The sequence below is a fragment of the Eschrichtius robustus genome, chromosome 10, assembly GCF_028021215.1.
Source record: "Eschrichtius robustus isolate mEscRob2 chromosome 10, mEscRob2.pri, whole genome shotgun sequence".
NCBI classification, from domain to species: Eukaryota; Metazoa; Chordata; class Mammalia; order Artiodactyla; family Eschrichtiidae; genus Eschrichtius; species Eschrichtius robustus.
Genome location: NC_090833.1, coordinates 30226960 through 30253541, shown reverse-complemented (window position 1 = coordinate 30253541; position 26582 = coordinate 30226960). Strand labels below are relative to the sequence as shown.

At 34.6% G+C, this 26582-nt stretch overlaps 1 long non-coding RNA gene across 2 annotated transcripts in view; it reads right to left on the bottom strand.

The window, feature by feature from the left end:
- Nucleotides 1-1609: 1609 nt before the first annotated feature.
- Nucleotides 1610-26582, bottom strand: part of LOC137770390 (uncharacterized) — a 228334-nt gene continuing 203361 nt past the window's right edge. For both annotated transcript variants that reach the window (XR_011075174.1, XR_011075173.1), the window contains exons 2-3: nt 12427-12498; nt 1610-1765 (exon numbers count right to left, since the gene is read on the bottom strand). This is a non-coding gene — a long non-coding RNA (uncharacterized lncRNA). The remainder of the gene's footprint in view (nt 1766-12426; nt 12499-26582) is intronic.

Sequence of the window (26582 nt, the reverse complement as noted above, 5' to 3'; positions counted from 1 at the left end):
TGTTTCAAATCAGCCTATAACAGTATAGCCAATGGCAAAAGGGAGACAAATGAAAACAAAATCTACACAAAGGAAGAAGAAAGAAGTTGATAGACAATTATACAATCTTAAACAAAAGAGGGTTCAAGCCCTTATGAGGTTTACTTCTGTAAGTGACTGTCCTACCTCTCTGTGAACAACTCCAGTGACAAAAATATCTCACCAGTCAAAGGTAGCTCTTTCCAGGTCTGTATGATCCTAACTATTGCGAGAGTTTTTCATTTTATTTTTGGTGATGTGTTTTGGTCAAACACCTTGTAAACTCTACACATAACCTCTTATTTCCCACTATAATATTACATAGACTATGTCTAACACTCTTGTTTTAACCCTGTAGCTCTCCTGATATATAAATATTTCTCTCTCACTTTTTTACCTTAAAAATTTCCAGCTCATTTAAGTAATTCTCACAGGTGCTTTTAAGGTTTCCACTACTCTGCCCTTTTCTGTCTGAATATTCTCTGGATTATAAAAGTCTATCTGAAAATGCAATCCCTTGCTCTGGGCAAAAAAAAAAAAAAAGTTCATGCATGAATATAGCACCTTGAGGTTGAAAGGAACTATGACTTCCCTCAGTGTCAATACTACAAGTTTATGGCAGTGTAGTCTGAGAGTCTGTTGGCATTTTGGACAATGATGTGACATGGTTTACTCATAATATCTTCTCTTGCCATTTAACATCCCTGTCTTTTTCACTCTTGTAGCAGCTAACTTGTATCTCTCCATGTTTTATTTTTGTGGTGACCAAAAACTTCCTCTTTACCAACTTGGTCTTCTGTATTAATTTGTAACACATTTTCTGTTCTGAATGTGAGAATCCTTGTGTCTCCTCATTGTATTTTTCAAGGAAGTTGCCTCCTATACATTTAAGCTTTCATACTAGCTCCCCATTTGGTAGGTAGTGTTCTCTATTTTCAAATAAGTAACAGATACAGCTTTTGGTAGCAAGGGATAAAAGTAATGCTCTGTAGAAATCATTAATTTGCTCCATTGATTATCAAGTGACTTTTGTGCTTATGATCCTGGACCCACCTGAGTAAACAAGTTAAGTTTTTCAGTTTGTCTACAAGAGTGTTCTGAGAGTTTTTTTCAAATGACTTCCTGAATTTCAGATATTCTACATTCACCATATTACCTGGTTTATTGTTCTGGTGTTCTTGAAAAAAAAAGGAAAGGAGGCTGCTCTGCTATGATGTGTTTCAGTGAATTCATGCTGGCTCCCAATTATCACAATGTCTCTTTCTAAAGCCTCCATTACCTTTCATTTGGAGATGTGTTTTATACATACACAAGGATCATATTACATTAATCTCACTTCCCTCTGCTTTAAAAAAAAAAAATCAGTATGACTTTTGATAGCTATAATTTTGGCATTTCTCTTATTCTTCAAAATTATGAGTAGTGTTAACAACTATTACCTATAAAACTTATAGTGTTTATTTATCAATATCATCCTTTGCAATAAAACTTGTTTTTCTTCTCCTTTATATTTTATTTTATAATTGAGGAGATAAGCTCAAAAAGCTTGGCAAGAGACACCCAAATAAGCAGGGGAAATTAAAAACTTTCACCTGGTCTTCTGATTCAAATTCTGGGTGTTTTTCCCCTCAGGATATCTGACTTTCAATGGTCATTGCATGAGATTATCCACAAGTTACTAGAGCATCTAGAAAGGTATACATTGTCTTTTCACACGTACTAGATTTTAGGTTTTCAGGTTTTTCATCTGAAAAACACATCCCAGAAAAAGAGGAGAAAGGAAAAATATGGATATTAGGTAGGACAATACAATAATGGTTGCTAATTTTTATTGAGTGTTTCTTACGTGGCACTATCTTAAGTGTTTCATACAAACTTACATGTTTTATCTTCACAACACCTCTATGAAGTAAATAATATTATTATCATCATCCACATTTATTATAAATATGGAAACTGAAGCACAGAGAAATTACATAATCTTCCCACAGTCAAATAGCTAGCAAGTGGCAGAATTTGAATTTCCACCCAAGCCGAATGTATTGCCCTGAGTCAGTAATACTGACTCCTAATAGTTACTGAACAATGCATTTAGTGAGCTTTTACTCATAACAACATAATTAAAGAAAAAAATATTTATTTACATGCAAAGATAAAGAGCTATAGATATATGAATATATAGATACCCTTGCACATCTTCCATAAGAAAGCACAAGAAACTCTTGTTTAATGGGTACCCCTAGAGATGGGTCTGACAGTCTTGAAAAGCACAGAGATTTTTTGTTTGAAAAAAAGTGACTCATTTTTGCACTTTTTAAATGTTTTACTATGTTCATTTACATCATTTAATGGTAACAAAAGAGAATTTGTTTGTAAAACATTGTTTTAAAAAGTCTCAATATGTCTAGTAATTACTCTATGAAAATTCAGAATAATTTCTGATGGAACAGTGAGATCTGTACAACCTCATGAAAACATTATTTTTGTTAGAATATTTAGCACTTTTTTTTCAGTCTCAGATATATGTATGACTATCTCTAGCCTTTCTTACCCGAAGTTCGAAATTAAATATTCATGTTCTCCAAAGGCTTCATTTACTTATATTTTAGTAATAGAATTATTTTTTGCTCCAAACTGAATCTTAAGTAGAATTTTTCTTGTTTGTTTATTTAGCTTCTTATTTTTTTTTCAGGAGATTAAATTGTAAGTAGCATAAGTGAAGGAATTATAAGATAGTATTAAGTAGAAAAAAATGTTCAAATATTTAGAATTTTGACAAATTTCCTCACACTATATAAGTTTCATAATTGATATGAAGACTGTATCATACACTTTTCCATTTTGCCAGATTTTCTGAAGGACGCTCTTTAAGTTACGTTCCTTTTGCTGCTCTTTCAGCTTCAGTCATATCCTCTTCATGGTGTATGTGATCCAGGGTTATTAATTTCCACATAAACCTCTTGATATTCAGTGGCACTGAGTATCATATTTTATAGCTTCTTGATATTCAGTGGCACTCTGCCTCACTCCTAAGAACTCCATTCTCTGAATAGGCATTAACTTTCTATTCTGTTTTCCAACCATATATCTCATTTCATCAAGTCATTGTGATACTCAAATTAACAAGATATACGTATATATGTATGTACATATATATAGATATGCATATCATATTTATATACAAATTAAAGAGATAAATATAATTTCTAGTGTTTGCAAAGGTGCAGCAGAATAGGTACCCTTATAAACTGCTAATTGTAAACTGATTAAAAATTTGTAGAGTGATTTTTGTCATATAACCTGTCACTTGTGAATTAACTGTATCATTCCTACATTGCTTGAGAGAAATCCTGCTCCCAGTATCAAGCCCATCATTCTGACACCTTAAGGAATGACTTATAAATCTGAATCATGTTCTTCCATACAAACGGATTTGTCTTTTTACTTTTCCAAGTTTGTTTAATTGGAGGAAATATTAAAAGAGTCATTGATCACCCAATTCTTCCAGTTTTCTGAAAAATTCTTCTATCACCTTGCCCTCCACAGGCAGAGCAGAGCCCAGAAAACCCCTGGGCATTGCATGTGAGGGGAATAGGGCATATTGGTTGCTTGTAAGTGCACGAAGACAGTAGCTATTACCAAAAGTAACATAGACAGCATTTGAATTCCAACTATTGAGCAATTTCAGAGAAATTGAAAATCTGCCAAATTGGTAAATTATCCTTGACACATGAAAGTCATCTTGTTGAAACAGACTGACTTGGGAAAGAGACACCACTAACTGGCAAACTAGGAGGGAAAATAAAATCTTCCTAGGACCAAGTCAGTATAAGCTCATTCCCTGTAGCTGTTTCAGAGTGTCTCTACTAATCTTTAGAAAGGAAGAGTCACAAGTTAAATACATCTATACATAAGTGTTAATTAGGTATCTATTACTATATCTACAATTCGGCCAATGTATAAATATATCAACTGTTGCTCTGCCTATTTCCATGTCCTAACCATTTAGCAAACTGCATCTAGTTTATTCCTAAGAAGCTGACAGGGAGTCTTATCCAACCACTTCGCTTATCTTTACAATTCTCAAAGTCCAGAATACCTTCAAGTATTATTTTAGATAAACCTTAAAATAGGTCAACATGACTTATGACTGTTATCAAGATTCTTTAATCTAATATGGACAGACCACAGCTAGTGCTCCTCACTATAAAAAGCTCTATCTCCAACAGGAAGAAATTCCTTGGACATAGTCCCAGGCCGTGAATAAGTAACCACAAGAAGTAGTTTTGGACCCATCTCAATCATACACAGATCCCATGCCTTTGGAAGCCAATCAGCATCAAAATCACTACAGTAACAACGTTTCCAAAGCTGAAAGTCACCCTAGTTTTAGGAGACTTTTGCTTCTTTCTTTATTTTTCTGGCCACACTGCATGGCTTGTGGAATCTTAGTTCCCCGACCAGGGATTGAACCTGCACCCTCGGCAGTGAAAGCATGGAGTCCTAACCATTGCACTGCCAGGGAATTCCCATTTTTTTGCTTCTTTAAATATGCTAATCTCTAACCTTGCTACTTCCATCCCTATATAGGATCAGTACTTGCATTATTTGGAGAGACTTGTTTTGAAATTACAACTCTCTCTTGTTTAGCAAGCAATCAATTTAGCTCTTCTTTGTTTCAGATATTGAAAGATGGTCTTTTTTTTTTTTTTCTTTTTGACATTTCCTTACAAAATAAGGCATAAATAAGGCTAGTTTGCAGCAAGGCAAATCATACATTTACTTTAAAGAGAAAAGATTAAAACTAATTAATCAAATACTTTAACACATATTTGTGGGACAAAATATAGAAATATAAAATAAAAAATATTTAGAACTGAAAGGCAATAGCAATAATACTAAAAATTTGTGGTATCTTTCTCAAGTAGAGACTAAAAGGAGATGGACAGGCCTGAAAGAGTATATTAGCAAGAAGATTAAAAGTAAATGAGCTAAGTGTCCAACTCAAGAAAGTAGAAAGAGAAGTAAATAATAAAATCAAAGAAAGTAGAAAGAAATAATAAATAGAAGAATATATTAAAGTGAAAGTTAAGAAACAATATGGAGTATAAAAAAGACTAAGACTAGATAAACTTCTAGAAATATTGAACAGGAAAACAAGGTGATAAAGACAGAAAATATAAATAATGAAAAGGGAGCCTTTACAGATAAAAAGAGACCATAGTTATGTTTTAAATAACTTCATGACAATGAATTTAAAATTTAGATGAAATAAATTTTATCAAATTAATTCAAGACAAAGTGGAAAACCTTAAAAAGTCTATTACAATCCAATAAATTGCATAAATTTTATTTTTATATAGACTCCCAAGTAATATGTGATTAAAAAAATATCACCTGCATTGTTTTATAGGCAATATTTTATTTGTAGAAGTCCAATATAAATTTGACATCAAATTAGATAGGAACAGCATAAGAAAATTAATTTATGAATAAATAAATATTAATGCACATAATCTGTAAATGTACAAAGACTCCATCATGACAGTAGAGCTCATTACAGAAATGCAAAGATGGTTTAACACTAGATTACTATATTAATGTAATTGACCATAGAGCAGAAAGAGAGGATGAGAGTGAAGCCCACTACATTCCCATGTTCTGTGTGGCAATGAACATATGTTTCTTGTGGGTTAAAAGAACATGAACTATCTAGGCAGTATTCCATGTAAAAGTTTTCTGCCCTGAGGAGTAAGAGGATTCCCATAGTGTTGTTTATTGGCTCTGGCTTTAGGTAAGACGGGTGAAAGATTTGGGTTTGATCTAGATTCTACAGGTCAAGAAATTGCAGTGTTTGCCTGAAGGACACATGTCCATCAAGCCCTCCATAAAAGATCCAGTATTTGTAAGGCTGCCACACAGAGGTTTGCCAGCTACTCATTGTTATCCAGAGAAGCAGCAATAAGCAACAAAGAAAGAATGAACAACCACCACCACAAAGAGGGCTGTTAAGTAAAAACAAAAACCCTTTGACTTTACTTCTCCCTCTTCCTCACCTCAAATCTCTAGAAAAGAAGGATTTAGAGTTAAGTATCTTATAGCCAGACATTGCCACCTAGATCCTCTACTCCTACAGTCAGTATCCCAGCTCTAAACTGGGGTGAAGGAAGAGAGGAGATGAGATTTAAATGGAGGTTGTGGTTAATGCTTTAAAGCAGAATTTATCTTTAAAGTGAGAATTTATGAAACTCATGCAAGATATAATTAAGGAACTGGAAAGGGAGATTCAGCAGAACATGGGTGAAAGCAGTAACTGCAGAAAATTAAAACTATTTCTTGTTTATATACATCTGAGTGGAGACTGCTCATTAAACTGGGTATATCCTAGAAAACTCACTTGTACATGTAAAAAAGGCATGTAAGGGATTTTCAATGCAGTATTTAAATGGTGGAAATCAGGACAATGTACATGCCCACTAATTGGGGTATTAACATGGATCTGAGTTATAAACATGGATACTAAGTTGTGTAAGGATGATTACAGTATGATTACATTTAAACTATATTTTCAAACCATACAATGGTACCTTCTTAAGCAGTTATATATGTGTTAATACATATATATATACTTACATATATGATAATATTATAAAATATGCATGAGGAGGATATTCATCATCTGTAGAATAGGGGAGGGAGGACATTCAAGAAACATAATGGAGTGAGGAGGCTTAGCAATATGTGTAATGTGTTATTTCTTTCAACAAAAAGGTCGAAGCAAATTTTGTATGACATTAACCTTTATTTTAGCTAGTATAATAGTATCTAGTGTACTATTTTTTCTGTAATTAAAATATTTTAAAATTTAAAAGTAATACAAATATCTTGACATACTTTGCTATAAAATTTAGTTGGCAGTATAATGTAGATTATGTTAATATTGATTTAGTTCTTTACTTCCCTTGGGAGAAAAGGAATCACTTTGAACTTATTTCAAGTATTCCTTCTTATTGTCATTTGCATCTTCATGAGTGATTAAAAAAATCAGTTGTCTCTTTGTACTTCCTTTGGGAAGGCTAAGTGTCATTTTATTTTCCCTGAAAAGCTCTTCACTAAAACAAGATCCAACACATATGAATCACAATTTTTTATTCTTTTATTACCTCAGCCTGATGAACAACTGGGGCCCCTCCTATATACTAAACTAAGCTTATCTAGTTTTGATTCATTGTTTAGAGCAGGAAATTATTCCAGTCTTTTTTTTTTTAAGATAAAGACCAATTTTTTTTTTTTAATTTAATTAATTAATTAATTTATTTTTGGCTGCGTTGGGTCTTCGTTTCTGTGCGAGGGCTTTCTCCAGTTGTGGCGAGCGGGGGCCACTCTTCATCGCAGTGCGCGGGCCTCTCACTATCGCAGCCTCTCTTGTTGCGGAGCACAGGCTCCAGACGCACAGGCTCACTAGTTGTGGCTCACGGGCCTAGTTGCTCCGTGGCATGTGGGATCTTCCCAGACCAGGGCTCGAACCCGTGTCTCCTGCATTGGCAGGCAGATTCTCAACCACTGCGCCACCAGGGAAGCCCTATTCCAGTCTTTTAAAGGTACTGCAGTATTAAGAATATGTTTCCTTGTGAAGGGTTAATGCACGTCACTGGACTCGTAAGCCATTTTTTCAAATCCTCTTTTCCTAAATAAAACTTCTGAGCATACTTCTCATTGGTGATAATGATCACAAGAACATGGGACCCACAGTCTATTTTATTAATCTTACCAAAGTAATCACATAGGTGACTGAATATCATATGAAATAAAACATTTTTCAAAGATATTTTTCCTGTGCATTATGCCTAAAAATATGTCACTCATCATGTCAATAAGATTTCCCCCTCTGCAGCATGAGCATTTTAGTTGAAATCTCTCTCACTCTTACAAGAGTAGTAGATATTCCTAATTGTATTTACTAAAAAAAGCCATTAACAACTGGAGTGATCATTTATTTTGGGATAAATCAGTGTCTTCACAAATTATTTCTACCAATATAAGAAGGATACAGAGACATTAGACAAGAATCTGGGAGGTACTTTTCATTAGCACAGTGCTGCCTGTGCCATTATTAAATCGTATGTGCATATCTGCGCAAGAGTTAAAATGGTCTGCTCTATATTTCTCTGTGCCAAGTAACTTGAGCTCTATCTAAAGGTAAAAGAAATCCATAAATCTGTCAGGCAAGGATTTAAGTACATCATTTTGTTCTTCATGTAATCACACTTAAATGTAGCTTAATAGTATTTATAATGTATATATGTATACACGCATAACTATACATACATATGTCTACCAAATTCATCTGTATTATGTATAGTTGTTATACATATATAATATGCATATTATACATTTATATTTAATTATCAGCAGTCTCCTTCTGCTAGCATATAATTGCATTTTTAAATCACATTTCTGGTTGCACTTAACTTAAAATTGTATTGCATTTTGCTATTTCTGGCTTTTTATCTCTTATTCATCATTTCCCTATTGTGGTTATCGGCCCTTGACAGTGAAAATAAGATTCTTAGGTTCATGGAATCTTTATTATACAAAATGTGCATTAATGTCATTCTTATCTGCTAATGGCCTCCATAATCAGGAGAAGCAGTGAAAGGGAATGAAAATGATTATTTATTCACCAGCTTAGTAGAGCATATCACTAATGAACCATGAACACAGATTATCTGAACAAATTTCCAGGGTCAGGCGGGGTCCTATCTTTTGATTTTCTTGAAAATATGCATAATAATTATTTTCTATAGCAGGCACAAAAAGAATATATCACATTTTCAAATCACATTTATTTTACCAAATTGGAAATATGTTAGACATTGAAATACAAAGAGTACAGTGCTTGATAAGTGAAAATGCTATTCAAATTTCTTATGATTCACTATAACATAATACATTTTCCACTTGCTGTGCAATGGCTAATTTAGACTCTCAAATTCCCAATACATCAGTCATTAATTTGAGAAGACTCGCTTTGCGTAATTGAGGTATTTAGAACTTTGGATTCAACAAATATTGGTTTAGTATGCCTGACATTTTGCCAGTTGCTGGGAACATAGAGATGAGTGAAACAGTCAATATCATCAAGGAATTCACTGTAGGAGAGACGGCATGTCAACAAACATGCAGGATTAAAAAAAAGTCTTTGATTATCTTTGTTAGGATTATTGAAAGTAATGTATAATAGCTCAAATTTTGCTTGCTCTAAAATCTTCCTATACTTATGCTGTGAAATGAGATTTCTTACTTAGCAATGCAATACTTTCATGTTGTCTGTGTGTGTGTATGTGTGTTCAGAAGTGGTAATTTACATAGATGATCATTAGTCCTCACTAAAAAGCTAAATACATCTTATATGTATTGTCTCTTTCCTTCTTCAAAATTGCAGCTTCTTCATGCCATATCATTTTACTAGACTAGTCTCACTGCATATCTAGACCTCTAAGCCACCTTGCCTCACTCACTAAAGACACTTTTGTTTTTTGTATTTTTCCCCGTGGCGCAGCCTTTTATCCTCCATTCATGCTATGGCTTTTATCAGTGATTAAGCCATGATGACTGATCCTTCACTCCTGATTCTCCACCTCCTCACTTCCAACAAAGTTCTTCTTGAACTCTCTTCTACCGCTCATTTCTATGATTACACCCTACAGCCATAAGCATATCATTCTGACCACTTCCATTTACACTTGACTTTAGCTGGTCTACTCCAAGATGTTTTGCCCTGATTTATACCTCCAAGTCATTGTGCCACCGACCTTTTCTACTATTCATCCTTCATCTTCTGTCTTTATTTTCCTTTTTATCCAATTTGGCTCACGTTCCATTATTACAACCAGTTTCTTGCAAGCACCCTGGACTGACTTTTTCCTGTCTCCCTTCATTTTCCCTATTTGGTAAAGCCCTAATTTGGTTGTTATCATCTTAAGGATTATTTCTTTTGAAACATCATTTCTTCATCCCTACTGAATTATTCCCATCAGTTTACCAACATACCTTATTTAAAACCAACAAAAAACCATTTTTTTTTCATTGATCCTTCCATCCACCTCCAACCATTGTTCCATTTCTCTACTTCTTTTCACAAAAAATACCCTGAGAATAAGTTATGACCATTCTTATCTCATTTTCCTCACTTCTTATTCACTCTTCAACCTGTTCCATCTCCCTAAATTTTTTTTTAATTTTAATTTTATTTTTTTAAACATCTTTATTGGAGTATAACTGCTTTACAATGGCATGATAGTTTTTGCTGTATAACAAAGTGAATCAGCTATACATATACATATATCCCCATATCTCCTCCCTCTTGCCTCTCCCTCCCACCCCTCTAGGTGGTCACAAAGCACCAAGCTAATCTCCCTGTGCTATGCGGCTGCTTCCCACTAGCTATCTATTTTACATCCCTAAAGTTTTCACCCTCCTCTGCTATTGTTGAGATCACCAAGAACCTCCAATGATGCCAAATTCAATTATCATTTCTGTTTTTATCTACTTGCCTTATCAGTAGCATCCCACACAACTGGCTACTCATCTCTCCTTGAAATAACTCTCTCTGTTGAATCTCTTTCGATACATATGGTAAATTGACTCATTTAATATCTATACCAACATTCTTCCATATTACCTTCCTGTACTACAGTAGCTAAAAATTGTATTTCCCAAACTTCCATATATATAATACACAGATGTAAGGATTTATGTACTGCCAATGAAATGCACTAGTGAATCCGGAATTTGAAACTGATGGAGGGAGCAGAGCATAGAGCAAGAAGCACTCTTTCTGTTTGTGCAACATGACTATATCTGGGTGTGGTTTTTTATCTCCAGATTGCGGCTAATAAGAGAGTAGGAACGGGGAGCCAGAAGTGGAGACGATGCCTGTGTGTTTCACCAGATTTCTGCTTATGACGTGAAACTCTTCCCTTGATAGGAAACCTCAGTTACCTTGTTCTGGGAGTAATTTTTGTAAGACCAGCCCAACAATCAAATTTGTAAGCATCTAATATCCTGTATTTAATCCCATTCTGCTTGAAACTGATAGATTTCTGTTATTCGCAACTGAATTCTGATTGAAGCAGTTTCCGCAGTATTTTTTCATTGTTCCCTTTATTTCTCTTGTTGCCACTTTAAAGTTGTCTCAGATGACAACTTTTCCTCTTCAACCTTAAACACTGAAGAACTCCAGCCACCGATCCTGAGAGCATTTATCTTCTTTAACTAAACTTTCTTCCTGGATAATCTCATTTAGTCTCATGCTTTCTAATACCACCTGCATGCTGATGATGCCAATCCCTTTTCATCTTCCAGTTTAAATGCTCTCTGAACTCTAGGTCTGTACATCAACCTTCTCACTTCATATTATCAGCTGGCTCTCCAAGAGACATATTAAATATTCATTTTACAAAACAGGACACTTGATCTTCAATTACTACCTTTACTGCCCCATGCAAGTTATCTTTCCAGTTTTATCCATTTTGATAAATGGCATAGCAATCAACCCAAATATCTCAAAGTTTTATAGAGACTCTTACTTAATTCTCACAACAAACCTATGAGGGAGATGCTATTATTATTCCCATTACCCATATGAGGAAATTCAGAAATGTTATGTAACTTGTGGTGCATCATGTAGTTAATAAAATGTAGAGCCAGGAATCAAAATCAAACCTATTTTTTTATGTAGAGCTCCACTTTTAATGATTATACTGTTTCACTGTGCTGAAATCAAGGTCTCAGCAAAGCCACACTATTCTGGAACTCTAGGAGAGAAGCCATTTCCTACTTTTACCAGCTTTTGGAGGCCACAAGCATTCCTTGGTTTGTAACTACATACTCTAGCCTTCAAGACCAGCATCTTCAAATCTTTCTTTGTTATCTCCTCTATGTCAGTCTACTCTCCCTCTGACTCGCTCTTACAGTGATACTTGTGAGTGTATTTAGGGTCCACCAGATAATTCAAGATAATTTTCCCATCTCAAAATCCTTAACTTAATCACAGTTGCAAAGATTTTCCCCCCAATAAAGTAACATTTACAGGATCCAGGGATTAGGACCTAGTATTTACAGGGGCCATTATTCAGCCTACTACAGATGGTTACCCAGGAATGAATATGTTTCCAATCTTAACAATGGAAAATAATTTACGGCTAGCCTAAATTGCAAGATGAAATACAATGACGAGAGGTAGAGAACAGTAAAGGCTATCATATCTTTGTGGAAAGGCCTCAGACACTGTCTGCAGTCTTTGTCTCATGAAATGAAGGTTAGCATATGTATCAGTCAGGTGAACTGTGTTATACTGTAGGAAAAAAAAAGTCTTTCTATATCATTAAACCCTGACCAGCTTACACAAACAAAGGTTTCCTCCCCTCTGGCATCCAGCCTGTTGAAGAAGCCTCTGTCTGGATCAGGCTGGTGGTTCTGGAAATGGAAAAAAGAGAGCATGACTTAACAGACTAGCTCTAAAATTTATTTCCAGAAGTGACACATTGTTCTCACATACATGATTTTAACAAGACTGGGGGTTTGATCCTTCTTCAGGAAGAGGCACCATGTATTTGAGAATAATAATATAGGCTAATTAATACATTGTTTAAATATATACTGTAAATATATAAATATATCAAACAAGTAACCAATAGAGGGAGTAACATTTGTGATACATATATGGAGAGAGAGAGAGGAAGAGAGAACCCAAATAGAAAGCCCCCATTTTTTAAAATGAGAAATTCTCAAAATAAAAACATTTTTTGGCCAGATTTACTACAAGTAAATTTAGAGGCAAATATGTCAAATTCTACTTCTGGTAATATTTAATTTAATTACATATTTAAAAGCATTTATGTAAGTAATATGTAAATACAGATTTACTTTTCAACACTCAAATCTTATGAAACAATTTATTTTAAACTCTTTTTTTTAATCTCCCTTGACTTTATTTATTTATTTATTTTTTAACATCTTTATTGGAGTATAATTGCTTTACAATGGTGTGTTACTTTCTGCTTTATAACAAAGTGAATCAGCTATACATATACATATATCCCCATATCTCCTCCCTCTTGCGTCTCCCTCCCACCCTCCCTATCCCACCCTTCTAGGTGGTCACAAAGCACCGAGCTGTGCTATGCAGCTGCTTCCCACTAGCTATTTTATATTTGGTAGTATATATAAGTCCATGCCACTCTCTCACTTCGTCTCAGCTTACGCTTCCCCCTCCCTGTGTCCTCAAGTCCATTCTCTATGTCTGTGTCTTTATTCCTGTCCTGCCCCTGGGTTCTTCAGAAACATTTTTTTTTTTTTTTTTAGATTCCATAATATATGTGTCAGCATATGGTATTTGTTTTTCTCTTTCTGTCTTACTTCACTCTGTATGACAGACTCTAGGTCCATCCACCTCACTACAAATAACTCAATTTCATTTCTTTTTATGGCTGAGTAATATTCCCTTGTATATATGCGCCACATCTTCTTTATCCATTCATCTGTTGATGGACACTTAGGTTGCTTCCGTGTCCTGGCTATTGTAAAGAGAGCTGCAATGAACATTGTGGCACAGGACACTTTTTGAATTATGGTTTTCTCAGGGTATATACCCAGTAGTGGGATTGCTGAGTCGTATGGTAGTTCTATTTTTAGTTTTTTAAGGCATCTCCATACTGTTCTCCATAGTGGCTCTATCAATTTACATTCCCACCAACAGTGCGAGAGGGTTCCCTTTTCTCCATACCCTCTCCAGCATTTATTGTTTGTATATTTTTTGATGATGGCCGTTCTGACTGGTGTGAGGTGATACCTCATTGTAGTTTCGATTTGCATTTCTCTAATGATGAGTGATGTTGAGCGTTCTTTCTTGTGTTTGTTGGCAATCTGTATATCTTCTTTGGAGAGATGTCTATTTAGGTCTTCTGCCCATTTTTGGATTGGTTTGTTTGTTTTTTGATATTGAGCTGTATGAGCTGCTTGTAAATTTTGGAGATTAATCCTTTGTCAGTTGCTTCATTTGCAAATATTTTCTCCCATTCTGAGGGTTGTCTTTTTGTCTTGTTTAGGTTTTCCTTTGCTGTGTAAAAGTTTTTAAGTTTCATTAGGTCTCATTTGCTTATTTTTGTTTTTATTTCCATTTTTTTAGGAGATGGGTCAAAAAGGATCTTGCTGTGATTTATGTCATAGAGTGTTCTGCCTATGTCTTCCTCTAAGAGTTTTATAGTGTCTGGTCTTACATTTGGGTCTTTAATCCATTTTGAGTTTATTTTTGTGTATGGTGTTAGGGAGTGTTCTAACTTCATTCTTTTACATGTAGCTGTCCAGTTTTCCCAGCACCACTTATTGAAGAGACTGTCTTTTCTCCATTGCATATTCTTGCCTCCTTTATCAAAAATAAGGTGACCATATGTGCGTGGGTTTATCTCTGGGTTTTCTGTCTTGTTCCATTGATCTATATTTCTGTTTTTGTGCCAGTACCATACTGTCTTGATTACTGTAGCTTTGTAGTATAGTCTGAAGTCTGGGAGCCTGATTCCTCCAGCTCCATTTTTCTTTCTCAAGATTGCTTTGGCTATTCGGGGTCTTTTGTGTTTCCATACAAATTGTGAAATTTTTTTGTTCTAGTTCTGTGAAATATGCCATTGGTAGTTTGATAGGGATTGCATTGAATCTGTAGATTGTTTTGGGTAGTGGAGTTATTTTCACAATGTTGATTCTTCCAATCCAAGAACATGGTATATCTCTCCATCTATTTGTATCATCTTTAATTTCTTTCATCAGTGTCTGATAGTTTTCTGCATACTGGTCTTTTGTCTCCTTAGGTAGGTTTATTCCTAGGTATTTTATTTTTTTGTTGCAATGGTAAATGAGCATGTTTCCTTAATTTCTCTTTCAGATTTTTCATCATTAGTGTATAGGAATGCAAGAGATTTCTGTGCATTAATTTTGTATCCTGCTACTTTACCCAATTCATTGATTAGCTCTAGTAGTTTTCTGGTAGCATCTTTAGGATTCTCTATGTATAGTATCCTGTCATCTGTAAACCGTGACAACTTTACTTCTTCTTTTCCGATTTGGATTCCTTTTATTTCTTTTTCTTCTCTGATTGTTGTGGCTAAAACTTCCAAAAGTATGTTGAATAATAGCAGTGAGAGTGGACAACCTTGTCTTATTCCTGATCTTAGAGGAAATGGTTTCAGGTTTTCACCATTGAGAACAATGTTGGCTGTGGGTTTGTCATATATGGCCTTTATTATGTTGAGGTAAGTTCCCTCTATGCCTACTTTCTGGAGGGTTTTTAGCATAAATCGGTGTTGAATTTTGTCAGAAGCTTTTTCTGCGTCTATTGAGATGATCATATGATTTTTATCCTTCAATATGTTAATATGGTGTATCACTGATTTATTTGCGTGTATTGAAGAATGCTTGCATTCCTGGGATAAACCTCACTTGATCATGGTGTATGATCCTTTTAATGTGCTGTTGGATTCTCTTTGCTAGTATTTTGTTGAGGATTTTTGCATCTGTGTTCACCAGTGGTATTTAAACTCTTTACTTGCACCTTCTACTTCACTGTCTTGGTCACCATTAGAACCACTTTTCAAATCATGTGTCACAGGTTTTCAGAGCCCATCATCCTCAATTCTACCTAAATTACTTGAAATGTAGCACCTTTTAAATTCATGTATTATCTTGTCACTGGATAAGTTAGTCCAAGTTCTAAGTACCATTGATATAACATAAATATTATGATCTCTTTTAAATTCTGTAATTCTAAAGAAATATTTTCTTCATAACAAAAATAAGATTTTTGCACTGTCTTGCAAAATGAGTTCCAAAGACAGATTTATAAAGACATCTAATATTTATTGTGATGTCGTATACAGTGAGCGTTACTAACTTTTTCTTATATTTCTTCGCCTTTTGTTTTTACTCATGCCACCAAGCTTCCTTAAGCATTCTGGACAACTGAGGTCTTATTGTATTTTCCTATATTTTATCTTGCTCACAAAAAAGCTTCTGAACAAAATGGCCTATAATAGCACAATTTAGGACTCATACATACGTACCAGAGTTTAGTGAACAATCTTATATCTGGGCCTATATAGTACATGAGAGAGAAGAAGGGTAAGAAAGTGGGGAGAAGTATAATTAAGCTAAATTCTTATTTATCCCACTAGGAATCCAATAAGAAATTTATAAAATCAGTAACTCCATAAAGAGCTGTATACATATCTGATTTAAGGAGATCAAAATAAATAGTGGGACATAGAAAACATGAAGTAATAAGTGTAGTTTTTTCCATCTAAAGAGAGTGATTTGAAATGACTAGAATGGAGCAGAAGATCTTTTAATTAAAAAAGCTTCTCTATTATTTTATTTTTTGATTACATGCATTATTACTTTTGGTAATTACAGTGCTATTCAACAGCAACAGAGACTTATTTAACCCATTAAGTCAAATTTTGGACCTCATAAACTGTAACACCTAAAACAATTCTCTATGAGCATATGATAAAACCTTAGGTTGCTTGCTCCTATTGATACTTTATGTACTACTTCATTTCAATTAGAAAATATACCACCAAAACATATGCCATCACTATAGAACTCCTCTGCATGAATTAATGAAGAATGCTGCTTTATGTTTCCCTTGTCCCTTTTGGCTGCAATTTCTGGAAATGCTTGGCTATAGTGCTATTTAGAGATGGTTGTGGGTGGTGGCTAAAATTTGTTATGCATCGTGTCCCATGGATCCCCTTGGATCCAAATGTTTTAATTAACCCAGTGGAATGAAGTGAAAAGCCTCACTATATTGATTTGTCAGGAATAAGACATTCCTTGCTCTACTAATTCTTGGCTCTGGCAGTTAAAGAGCCATTGCTTCTTGGTTTGCAGCCTGGAATAATGACATAAATAACTTCCTTGTGGCTGGTCCTCCTCCAAACTTGATGTGGTGCCGCTATTCATTAATATCATGTCAGTGAGCAGACCTGCTTGGAATATGCAAGGGTTTCCCTCATCTAGAAACTGTGGAACAGTGACAGGGTTAAACAACTGAATACAGATGAAATATCATTACAGGCCATGCCATGGCTCAGAATCTGTTTGCATAAAAAAGCTATTTTCATGATCATAAAATTACAAAACTTAAAACCCCTTTAAAATGAATTCTTTTTTGTTCCTTATACATAAAACAATCATTATCTACAATATTAAGGATTTAATTATGGGCTAATATGAGATTAATGTACATGTATCTGTTTCACATCAAAGTGAAATTATATATCATTACTTCATCATTTCTTACCATAGAAATGCCTTGGAAACTCAAAGTATTGATACCTGCAACTCAATGTTCTTTTCTGGTTAAGCTCCTGTGTCTCATACTGAGAGTGGGAAGGAAGCCAAACTTGTTTCCTAGCTTTACATCATTCCATGAATGCTCAGTGGGTGAGGCAAAGGTAACTCTGATTAAAGGAAGGCCAAACATCTCTGAGGAGACTTCATGTACAACTCTGTCCAGTAGGGGAACCCCATATTGAGTGTGAGCAGACTGTCCTTATGGGACCTTTTATGTGCAAATGCTGGGAAAATACAGAAAAGCAGACCAACTGTTCTTAGTTTCTAGAAGAATTGTTCCAGTTCTCAGTATCAATTGTTATCTTAGGCTTGGAAGCATGTAGTGATTCTGTGGTTTTTAAAAAAATGGAGTTCTTTGCTAACCTGTGCTTATATATATGCAAGTATCACTGTAATAAGCTGTTTAACAAAAGATTGTTATCTTTTCCCTGTGATATATCTAGGAAAGGATATCTGTACTGTTAAATCATTTGCCAAAATGAAGCAGCAGTTATGAAGATTCCAGGTCTCAGATGAGGAAAGGGGAAAGGATAACACTCTGTTTCTCTACCTTTTCCTTCAACTAGATTAAAAGTACTCCCTTACTGATTTGAAATATTAGAACAGGATTTCTAGAAATGTTATAAAATTCTGTTACTCTAGAATATTTTGGAAGCCCTATAAAGCTATAATATTGCTGTTGATATTTTTTGGTTTTAAAATTTTTATACAGATCCTTTATTTATGGAAATTAATTCATTTGAATAATGGTGAAAAAAATATTATTCTAAAGACCACAATAGTTCCAAATACATAAGAGTCATTTATTCAAAGAAATTTCTTATGCAAATATACAACTGTAGAGTGATATTTTCTCACATATAGAAGTTAACAAAGGAATAATAGAGGAGGTATTCCTTTTTTATGAAAGTAATACTTCAAATTTATTATTATTTAGGTTTAAAATGTTTTATTTTTAAATTTTTATTTTATACTGGAGTATAGTTAATTTACAATGTTGTGTTAGTTCCAGGTGTACAGCAAAGTGAATCAGTTATACATATACATGTATCCACTCTTTTTTACATTCTTTTTCCATATAGGTCATTACAGAGTATTGAGTAGAGTTCCCTGTGCTATACAGTAGGTTCTTATTAGTTATCAGTTTTATGTATAGTAGTGTGTATATGTCAATACCATCTCCCAATTTATCCCTCTCCCCCTTTCTCCCTTGGTAACCATAAGTTTGTTTTCTACATCTGAGTCTTTTTCTGTTTTGTAAATAAGTTCATTTGTACCATTTTTTTAGATTCCACATAAAAACTATATCATATGATGTTTGTCTTTCTCTGTCTGACTTACTTCACTCACTATGACAATCTCTAGGTCCATCCATGTTGCTGCAAATGACATTATTTCATACTTTTTTATGGCTGAGTAGTATTCCATTGTATATATGTACCATATCTTCTTTATCCATTCATTCATCGATGGACATTTAGGTTGCTTCCATGTCTTGGCTATTGTAAATACTGCTGCAATGAACAGTGGGGTGCATGTATCTTTTCGAATTATGGTTTTCTCCAGATATATGCCCAGGAGTGGGATTGCAGGATCATATGGTAGCTCTATTTTTAGTTTTTCAAGAACCTCCATACTGTTCTCCATAGTGGCTATACTAATTTACATTCCCAACAACAGTGTAGGAGGGTTCCCTTTTCTCCACACCCTCTCCAGCATTTATTGTTTGTAGACTTTTTGATGATGGTCATTCTGACTGGTGTGAGGTGATACCTCATTGTAGTTTTGATTTGCATTTCTCTAATAATTTAGCGATGTTGAGCATCTTTTCATGTGCCTGTTGGCCACCTGTATGTCTTCTTTGGAGAAATGTCTATTTAGATCATCTGCCCATTTTTTTGATTGGGTTGTTTGTTTGTTTTTGATATTAAGCTGCATGAGCTGTTGGTATATTTTGGAGATTAATCCCTTATCAGTTGAATAGTTTGTAAATATTTTCTCCCAGTCTGTGGGTTGTTTTTTCATTTTGTTTATGGTTTCCTTTGCTGTACAAAAGCTTTTGCGTTTAATTAGGTCCCATTTGTTTATTTTTGTTTTTATTTTCATTACTCTAGGAAGTGGATCCAAAAAGATATCGCTGCTATTTATGACAAAGTGTTCGTCCTATGCTTTCCTCTAGGAGTTTTATAGTGTCCGGTCTTACATTTAGGTCTTTAACCTATTTTGAGTTTATTTTTGTGTATTGTGTTAGAGAATGTTCCAATTTCATTCTTTTACATGTAGCTGTCCAGTTTTCCTAGCACCACTTTAAAATAGTTTTTTTAAGAATGTATTTCCATAAGTACATTTTACAAAATAAAAATGTAAACCTCAGGAAAATGTCTAAGGCAGAAGAAATAAAACAAATTTAATAATTCTTAGACTAGAGAGTTTTAGAAAAGTGAAGAGTAACAATCTCATCCTCAGGAATTCAATTTCTGTTTAGATTTCAGAATTAATGTAAAAGCATCACTTTGACCACGCCCCTTTATTTCTCATGGGCTCGGTGTCTTCATAAACTTATGTGAAAGGGGAACTAGGATTAAATAATAGGGTCTGTTCCACATCCAACAGACCGTAATTCAGACAATAGTCCTCTTTGTCTGAAATAATTCTGTCTATTAGTTAATTAATTTTATCATTATTTTAATTTATATTTATTTTTTGGCTGTGTTGGATCTTTGTTGCTGTGCACGGGCTTCCTCTAGTTGTGGTGAGCGGGGGCTACTCTTCATTGCGGTGCACAGGCTTTTTGTTGCGAAACACAGGCTCTAGGTGCACGGGCTTCAGTAGTTGCAGTACGCGGGCTCAGTAGCTGTGGCATGTGGGCCCTAGAGCACGCTGGCTTCAGTAGTTGTGGTGCGTGGGCTCAGCATTTGTGGCTCACGGGCTCTAGAGTGCAGGCTCAGTAGTTGTGGCGCATGGGCTTAGTTGCCCCTGGGCATGTGGGATCTTCCCGGACCAGGGATCGAAACCATGTCTCCTGCATTGGCAGGCGGAGTCTTAACCATTGCACCATCAGGGAAGTCCCTGTCTACTAATTTATACGTGAATTTTTAAACCCTTGTTCCTTCAGCTCCTTTCTCACCATCAGCCATTCTTGGGTATCTTAAAAAAATTTTTTTTTTGTAATAAACTTCTCTTTTAAAATAAATTTAGATTTAGAAAGCAGTGGCAGGGATTTCCATATATCCATATATGAACAGAGAGTTTCCATATACCCCATACCCAATTTCACTTGTTACTGGAATCTTACATTAGTATGGTACATTTATCACAATAAGGGAAACAATATTGATATGTTATTATTAACTAAAGTCCATACTGTATTCAGATTTCCTTAGTTTTTAACCATGTCCATTTTCTGTTCCAGTGTAACATTCATGATAACATATTACATTCAGTAGTCAAGTCTCCTTAGGCTTCTGTTGACTATGACAGTTTCTCAGACCTTCCTTGTTTTTGATGACTTTGACAGTTTTAAGGAGTACTGGCTAGATATTTTTTAGAATGTCCCTCAATTGGGATTTATCTGATACTTTTCTCATGATTGGACTGGATTTTTGTTTATTTGTGAGGAAGATAACAAAGGTAAATTGCCATTCTCAGTAAGTCATATCTAGGGTGTATACTGTCGACATGAATTACCACTGTTGATGTTAACCTTGATCACCTGGCTGTGATAGTGTTTGCTTTATTTCTCTACTGTAAAGTACCCCCTTTTCTTCCCTTTCCCTCTTCTTTGAAAAGATTTTACTACATGCAACCCACACTTAAGAAGTGGAGGGTTAGGCTCCACCTCCTTGAGGGCAAGAAATCTAAATACTTTGGCATTCTTATCCAGGGGAGTTTTGTGTAGCCCCCCTCCGAGTATTTATTTATTTATTCAATTATATATTAGTATAGACTCATGAATATTTATTTATGCTTTGGATTACAGTGTGATACTCTACTAATTTTTTGCTCAAATTATTCCGGACTTGACCACTGGGGGCTCTTTCAGTTGACTCCTATGTCTTATTTACATACAACAATCATTGTGTTTTCTATTTTGTTGTGTTTTAGAGTGCTTCCTTATTTTCTGGTGCTCCAGGACCATGTTGTATATGTCTTGCCTGAGTTGTAGAATTAACCATTTCTCCAAGGACTGCAATTTTTTTTTTTTTTTTAAATTGGAGAGTGGTATTAGAAAATAAGATATGAGCTCTAGATGTACTCTTTACTACTGGGGTGTCATTGCTTATAGGCCTTCTCAGCTGACTGAGCAATGGAATATATGTGTGTATATTTATCCATGCTTAGGCACAAATCTATAAATATTTATAATGCATCCATCTGTGTCTATATTAAGCTAAACAAGAGTTCATGCTGATGTTTACGACTCTAAGCCATTAGCATGTGGGTCATTCTAACCTTCTCCCCTTACTATCTATCTGTAACATATTCCAACAGTTAGAAACCTGGCTTCAGCTGTCCACCAGCCATTTACTTAATTGTTCAATTCTAGTATACATATATTATGGTTTTAAAATGGTTAACCTCTACCCTTGTAAGAAAACACTTTATCAGTTAATACAGTGGTCATTTTGTACAGTTCCTTTTGCCTTTAATTGTGTAATCCCCTTTACCACATCTTTATCTGTGGATTTTGATAAATGCATAGTGTCATGTATCCAGCATTCCAGTATCAACCAGAATAGTTTCACTACCCTAAAAGATCCCCTGTGAGTCATCTAGTCAGTCCTCTTACTGCCCTCCCAAATCCCTGGTAGCCACTGATGGTGTATATGGTTTCTGCCATCTTGCCTTTACAGAATTTCAAATAAATGAATGATACTATATACATCATTTTTAGTTTGGCTGCTTTCACCTAGCAAAATATATTTAAGACTCATTCATGGCTTTGTTTGGCTTGATAGTTTGTTCTTTTTTGTTATTGAATAGTATTCCATTTTATGGATGTCGATCAGTTTGCATATCCATTCAATTTATTGAAAGACATCTTGATTGCTTCATAGTTTTAGTGATTAGGAATGGAACTGCTGTAAACCTTTGCATGCATGTGTTAGTGTGGACATAGTTTTTAAATCTGTTGGAAGTATATAGGAGCATTACTCCTGGATCATATGGTAAGGCTATGTTTAGCTTTGTAAAAAGCTACCAAACTGTATTCTAAAGTGGCTATACCCTAGTGTATTGTCACCAGCAATGAATGAGTCCCTGTCGTTCTGTATTTCACCAGCAATTTGTATTGTCAGTTTTTAGATTTCCAGGCATTATAATAACCTATTATATTTTTTAGTTTGCATTCCCCTAATGGCAAATAATGTTGAGTGTATTTTCATGTTTCTTTTCCATTTGTATATATTCTTGGTGATGTGTCTTTTTAAAAATTTTGCCCATTTTTTAGTTGTTTTTTTCTTGTGTTTTACAAGTTCTTTGTGCATGTTAGATACATTTCCCTTATCAGATATATATTTTGAAAATATTTTCTCCCAATTTATAGCTTGTTTTTAAAATTATTTTAACAACGTCTTTGACAAAGAAGTTTTTAATTTTAATAAAGTCCAGCTTATTAATTTTTCATTCTGGGATCATGTTTTCACTATTGTATCTAAATAGATTTTCTCCTATGTTTTGTTTTTGAAGTTTTATTCTTTTGCATATTATAATGATCCATTTTGAATAAATTTTATGTAATGAGTAAACCTTTATGTAATATGTGAAGTCTATGTCTAGATTCCATTTTTTTTTTTTTTTTGCATATGGATGTCTAGTTGTTCCAGCACCAGTTATTGGAAAGACTATCCTTTCTTCATTGTATTGCCCTTTGTGCCTCTGTTAAAAATTGATTGACTATGGTTGTGTGGGTCCTATCCTGGGATCTTTATTCTGATCTACTATTCTATATGTCTGTTATTTCACCATCCTTTATTATTTGCTGTAGATTTATGCTAAGTTTTGAAATCAGATAGTGTGAATCCTTTAACTTTGTTCTTCTTCAGGTTGTGCTGACTATTGTAGGTCTTTTGTCTTTCCATATAAATTTTTGAATCAGTTTGTCAGTGTCTACAAATGGTTTCCTGAGATTTTGATTGGCTTGCATTGAACTGATAGATCAACTTGGTCAGAATTGAGATCTTACCAGTATCAAGTGTTCCAATCCAGAAACATGGAATATATCTCCAATTATTTAGATACTCTTTGATTTCTTTCATCATTGTTTCATAGTTTTCCACATACAGATCCTGTACATATTTTGTTAGATTTATATGATTCCTTCTCATCGTTTCTTATAATATTTGTCATTCAAGTGTCCATATGCTATAATCACCTAATATATTCTTACTATTATTTTTAAAGAAACACTTAACTTTTAGATCAAGTAAGTGTAACAAATAAAATGTTTTATTTTACCATCATTTATTCTTTCTCTGACACTCTTCCTTTCTTTATATAAATCAAAGTTTCTCATGTACCTTCTTTTAAAGTTTTCTTTGATTTTCTACTGTTTCAATATGATATGCCTAGGTGTGGTTTATTTGCTATGTATCCTGCTTGGTGTTCTCTGGGCCTCCTGAATCTGTTGCTTGGTGGTCATCATTAATTTTGGAAAAATCTTTGCCACTATTACTTCAAATATTTCTTCTGCTCTATTTTCTCTTTCTTCTCTTCCTTGTATTCTATTTACACATATGTTCCTTTTTTTTTTTTTTTAATGTTGTTGCACCATTTTTGGAAGTTAGTTCTGGTTTTCCTTCTTTTTTCTCTTTGCATTTCAGACTGGGTATTCTCTGTTGCCCTACCTACAAGACCACTGATTCTTTCCTCAGCCTTTCTGAGTCCATTGATGAACCTGTAGAAGGCATTCTTCATTTTTGTTAGTGTTTTTTTTTTTTCTCTAGCATTTCTTTTTACTGCTTTTAGAGATACTTTGCATACCTTAGTCATCTGTTCTTGCATGTTGTATACTTTTTCCATTAGAGACCTTAACATATTAATCATAGTCATTATATATTCCCTGCCTGATCATTCTACTATCCTTATCATATCTCAGTCTGGTCCAATGATTGCTTTGTCTCTTAAGACTGTGTTGTTTTCTTTTGCCTTTGGCATGCTTTATAATTTTTTTTTAAAACACTAGATATGGTATTTTTTGGGGGGAGGGTGAATATTAACTGAAGCAAATAGAGTGAGGATGTATATTATCCCGGCTAAGAATTGGGCTGTTTTAATTTCTGCTGTAAGTGGAGGCTCCAGAGTCTTTAAAATCATCTTGTGTGCTTATTGCTGTCTCCTAATGACTTTGGGCATCCATAAGTACTCCTCAGAGAGTCTGTGTCTTGCAGCTCATTCAGCTGTAATTTGCTGTCATCATACTGAATCCCTTTTGGTATGGTGGTTAGGTGAAGTGGAGAGGGAGCATTCTGCAATCTTCTGATTATATCTCTGTTTTTTAGTGAGGCTGGGTCTCAGGACTATGACTGAAACATGTGTTTCTCTAGTGGTTTAGCATTTTCCCTACACCTTCTTCCTTTTCTTGATTGCAGTGTTCCCAATCTATTTTCTTGAACCCCTGACCCCTGTTGACTAATTTTTTCCCCCTTGTGTGATACAGAAAGCCTAGAGGTGGCTGGAGTGGGAGAAATTTCCTTTCGCCAACTGGGAAAGGCTCTGGTAAAGTCTTTTTCTGGAGTGTAGGCCTTTCCTGTAGAAAAGTCTCTGAGTGAATTTCATAATGATTATTCTCTTCTCCCTGACAGTCCATACTAAACCTCTAGCGATTCTTCAAAAATACCATTTAAGTGTTTCGACCAGTTTATGTTTCCAGGACCTTCTGCCCCAGGTAAGCAGATCTCCCCAGTGTTACCCAATGTGCCTTTCTTTCTAGTCTTTAAGGTGGTAGTTTGCCTTGCAACCTCAATTCTCTGATGAATCCAATAAAAGTCATTGATTTTCAGGCTGTCAATATTTTTCTTGCTTTAAGTACAGGAGTGGCAACTTCCAAACTCTTTTTTTTCCCCTCCTTGCTGCGCCACGTGGCTTGTGGGATCCTAGCTCCCTGACCAGCTACCGAACCCTAACCCTTGGCAGTGAAAGTGCGGAGTCCTAACCACTGGACTGCCAGGGAATTCCCCAAACTTTATATGTGGCAGATGAAACCTGAAGTCAGTATCCCTTTATGGAAGAGAACTTGTATTATTTGTGTCTGCAGCAAGAGGACAGGACGAGTGTGAATTATTTTGTTACGGTAGATAGTGTTTCAAATATTTGCTTTAAAATCAGATTCAAAACTAGAATATATTTTTTATGGCAATGACATAAGTGGCAGTCATGTTGAAAAAAGGTAACTATTATTTTTTCTATTTTTTCCATCAAGAAAGAACTCCCCTTCTTGACAAACTTTAGAGTTGCATTTGATATCAGGTACTGAAGTCCAAATGAATTTTCTCTGATTTACTAGTGCTTAAATGGTACTGAATAAGTTGGCATAAAACAAAATTTTAATGTTCCTTTTCTTGTGTCATTTTAGTTTTTTAAGTCAGTAGCAAATTAAGAGATAGCTTCAAATATATGAATAGAAGGATCTCTGGCTGTTGAAGGATTCCATCATAGGTCGGCTGGGTAAATGCCTGATTGCCCTATAGGCTATAGGCCTGTCTGATGTAATTCCATATTCATAGTTAATGAACCATGGAAAGCCCATTTGGGAAAAATGGCAAGGTTGCAGGTGAGTGAGACAATAGAATTCTTATTAAAAGTTAAGAATCAAAAATTATAAATTTGGTATTCCTAACTCTTTATGAAATTCAGTTAGATAATCTTTGAAATTACACAGATATTTTTAAATGTTTAGAGAAGTTAATGCAAATAACATTTTTATTAAATACAGAATAAAATTCTATGTTTAAATGCTTGGGCAAGAAAACATGTACATTCAATTACTGGGTCAGAAAATTGGCAGAATTTTATGTATTTTTATTTCAGTTATATTTATTTCCAATTTCTTCTCATCTCACATACTGAGACCTAAGTAATTATATGATTCCAGGAAACATTTCATATCAAAAAAGGATTCTCATTGTTATAAATAATTAAATAGATACAATATCTGC